We start from the raw sequence: 3,834 nt of genomic DNA, 5'->3' as shown, positions 1-3,834 counted from the left end.
ATATGTAGGTGTGTGTGTGCATGTGTATAAACAGCTTCTATAACTCAGCACCAGAAAAACAAATAATCCAATTTAAAAATGGGCAGAGGACCTGAATAGACATTTTTCCAAAGGAGACCTACAGATGATCAACAGACGCATGAAAAGAGAGTCAACATCATTAACCATCAAGCCCCACACCGGGCTCGCTGCTGTCAGCGCAGAGCCCACTTCACATCTTCTGTCCCCTTCTCTCTGCCCCTCCCCAACTCGTGCTGTCTCAAAAATAAACACTTTTTTAAAAAATAAAAAGGGTAACCCTCCCACCACATAGCATAAGGCCACCACTGATCAAGCTGATGAGTAGGCCGAAGAAGACATCGCACACAATTTTAAATATGAGAGCCAAGGTGTTATCAGCGCGGAGCTGGCACAGGCCAGCGTGTCAGGACGTGGGAAGCGTCCCGTGTCACCACGTGTCCCTGGAAGTCTGGCTGGAAGAAGTTGCGATCATTTGTATCTGAGGCCGTGGAAGGCGAGGTGCAGAAATGGAAACTGACGTCTTGAAGGCCACGCGCTGAGTGACACCGGTGGGGAAAGAGTCCCACGTGCTGACTGTTCGGTCCCCGGATCGCGCACATGAACACAAGGAGGACCCAAGGTCGCTGTCTCGGGCGGGCTTGGCTCAGAGCGCAGATTTTGTTGTTGTTGTTTACTTATTTTGAGAGGGAAGAGGCAGAAAGAGAGGGGGAATCCCAAGCAGTCTTTGCATGGTCAGTGCAGAGCCTGACACGGGGCTCGAACTCACAAAAGTGTGGGATCATGACCTGAGCCGAACCCAAGAGTCAGACACTCAACCAACTGAGCCCCCCAGGCATCCCTCAGGGTGCGGATTTCTTCAAATAAACACCTGTTAAGTTCGCTCACTCACTTCAAGTTGATTCTGACAAATAGAGTCCCCATCAGCTCTATAAGAAGGCAAAACAAAACTCAGATTCAAATGACATCGATTCCTGCACAAGAAGACCATTTCCTCCCCACAGCCCATCATGACAGTCACCTGGGTGCACAGGGGTCAAAGCAGCTGAACCTTACGAAGGAGTGAGTCGGGCATGAGGGTGCACCTGAGGGCCATGGAGAGCGCCGGCGGGATGTGAAGTTCAAGGCAAGGTCAGTGCCGTCTGCCTCAGTCTGAGAGGGCTCCTTGCAGACCAGATACGGACGGCTGGGCGGGTCCTGCCCAGGCCAGAGTGCCTGCAAAGGAGAGGCACTGCCCGAGTGACACCACAGAAAGTCCTAGAAGGGGCAGACGTGCTCTGATACGTCCACCTCCAGACCTTCTCAGAAGCGTATTCTCATGTAGACTTCAGTGGTTTTCACCCCTGACTGCTCACATGGGCCCCCAGCCCTGCACACTCTCCTGGCCACCCTGCCCCTATGGATTTCTGGGGCCCTCCCAGGGCCCAGGACCCACCGCTGGCCCATGGCATCCGCGGATGTTTGCCTTTCGTTTGCCCACCGCTTCTCATCCATCTCCAGTGTATCTTGGGCGCTGGTGCATCCACCGCATCCGTCTGGGTACGGCCACGGTTCTCTCGGGCACCCTCTGCTGTACCGTACACAGTCCTCCTTTCCAGTGGCACAGTGTCCCCCACCAGGCGCTCCAGGGCCACCGTGGAACCCTCGAGTCACAGGTGCCAACGTGGTGCTGCCCCATCAGGGCAGAGGACAGGGTGAGGTGAGCAAGACATCCACCTCAAGGGCAAAAGGTAAGGTGGTGCCAGGGACCTGGGTGGCTCAGCCATTGAGCCTCTGACTTCGGCTCAGGGCATTCATGATCTCACAGTTGCTGAGTTTGAGCCCCACCCACATCAAGTGAGCTGGAGCCCCACTCCGGTGAGCTCATGCCCTGCTTCTCACTCTCTCTCTGCCCTTCAATCACGTGAGCCCTCACTCTCTCTCTCTCTCAAAAAACAAATAAAAAAAGTTAAGACAGTACCAAAAATACTAATAATCAAGATAAATGATATTTTGCAACATTTTCAAAAAAACCAAAGCAATGTAAGAAATGTATCAAGAACCAAATATAAAAATTTTAAATAAAGACAACATCTTGTAAAAAGTCTCTGTGTTATAGATTGTGACATAAGGATTTATGTTCCCCTAGAGAATGTTTTTATGCATTTTTAGTGGTTAATTTTTCTAGACTATTAAAATGTCTGAAAAAAAGACATTTCAATGGAAAAGTAGGTATATGAAACTCACAACATTGTTTTAAGTTTAAGTATTTTATTTAAATAAAAAGTAGAGCTTGCCGCAGTTTTACTTTCCTGGTCTTAACGGAATCACGTTCATCAACAGCATTTTCAAAAACCTGCTTCTGGGCTACCTCGTTTTCACCGAGAGCTGTAAGTTTTGGTGAGTGAGAGAAAGGAGCTCTGAATGTCTGTTTGATGAACTAAGACGTTCACAAGAGAAATGAATACACCCTCCAAGCTCGAAAATAAATGACAAAGAGACTGGAAATATATCAATTTGCTGGATCAGAGTATCAATTCTTCAGGGAAAGTGCGTATCACAATAGAAGTTAAGAAGATGATAGATGTTATTTCACATTGAAATGGAGATATAAAAATTAAACAAAGCCCTTCCAATTATGACTTTTTAACTTGAGAAGCGTTATTCTCCAGGACTGTGTCTGACTTCTAAAAAGCAGCCAGTGGTTTGGCTCTTGGCTGGCCTGATCATTTAAATCCTATAGAAATGTCCTCTGGCGTAGATTTAAGCAACCCGCAATAATCCATCATTTGTAGTAAAAATCACCATCGTGGTTGGACCGTCTAAAGCTTGGTGTTGTCCAGTTTGGACGTGTTCTTAAGACTTGTGTGTAACATTAGCCATGCTGGCATCCTGTGAAAGAAGCTTCAGCAGGTGGAATGGAATTGGACATTATTTCACATTGTCATTTGGTTGGAAACGTTACCAAACGTGGGCAGTTGTTTAATTTGAAAATCGGAGGGACTCGGTGGCTGTGGCTGGAGCCAGGCAGCCATCTTTCCCTGTGCGTGGGGCCCCCGTGTGTCCGCCCCGTAGCCTCGGGGCCTGACAGTCTCCGGACAGCTCTGTCTCTTGTGCAGCGGTCCCGGACTTCCAGGCGGAGCGCTCCAGGCAGCCTGGAGCAGAAGCTCAGGACTTCTTGTGACTTCACCTCAGAAGCTCCAGAATGTCATGTCTGCCATTTTCTTCTCCTTTTTTAAATTGTTTATTTTATTTTATATTTTTGAGAGAGAACACAGAGGAGCAGCAGAGAGAGGGGGACAAAGGGTCCGAAGCAGGCTCTGCACCCAAGTGCAGGACTCGAATTCACAAATCATGAGATCATGCTCTGAGCTGACCTTGGACTCAACTAACCGAGCCACCTGGGCACCCTCTGCCATTTTCTAATGGACAAGCAAGTCCCCAAGGCCAGCACAGATTTAAGGGGGCCACATTGAGACTGCACCTTTGAAAAGGAGGCATAGCAAAGAATTTGCGGCCAGCTTTCACCCACCCTATTCCAGTGCAGACACTTCTGTCGGAGCCTGACTGCAAAGCCTCCAGAAACCCAGAGATCTGAATGCCAGCTGTGGACACAGCCGTCTCCCAGCCCTGCTGGGGCCAGGCTCCTCCCTGTACCCGGGGCCCTTTCGGAGTGCTCTCTGTGAGCCAGCAGCCTGCCATGTTTACAGCCATGAGCGGCTGTGTCTGAAGAAGGGAGTTCCATGCTTTGTCAGCACATCACGAGAAGCAGGAGGACTGTTCACTCCTGTGACCAGGGCCAGAGACCAGGGCTGGTGCTGGGGCTGTGACCAGGGC

General features: G+C 49.6%; 1 long non-coding RNA gene across 2 annotated transcripts; it reads right to left on the bottom strand.

The window, feature by feature from the left end:
• Window positions 1-825: 825 nt before the first annotated feature.
• Window positions 826-1,775, bottom strand: LOC115292410. 2 transcript variants are annotated; one of them, XR_003908975.1, is made up of 3 exons: window positions 1,454-1,775; window positions 1,040-1,233; window positions 826-947 (listed from the first exon to the last, which is right to left on the bottom strand). It is a non-coding gene; the product is annotated as an uncharacterized LOC115292410 (long non-coding RNA). The 2 variants fall into 2 exon arrangements; XR_003908974.1 differs by lacking the exon at window positions 826-947 and having other exon boundaries at window positions 970-1,233.
• Window positions 1,776-3,834: the final 2,059 nt, after the last annotated feature.

Source organism: Suricata suricatta, chromosome 5 (assembly GCF_006229205.1).
Source record: "Suricata suricatta isolate VVHF042 chromosome 5, meerkat_22Aug2017_6uvM2_HiC, whole genome shotgun sequence".
NCBI lineage: Eukaryota > Metazoa > Chordata > Mammalia > Carnivora > Herpestidae > Suricata > Suricata suricatta.
This window is presented reverse-complemented; position numbering and strand designations above follow the sequence as displayed.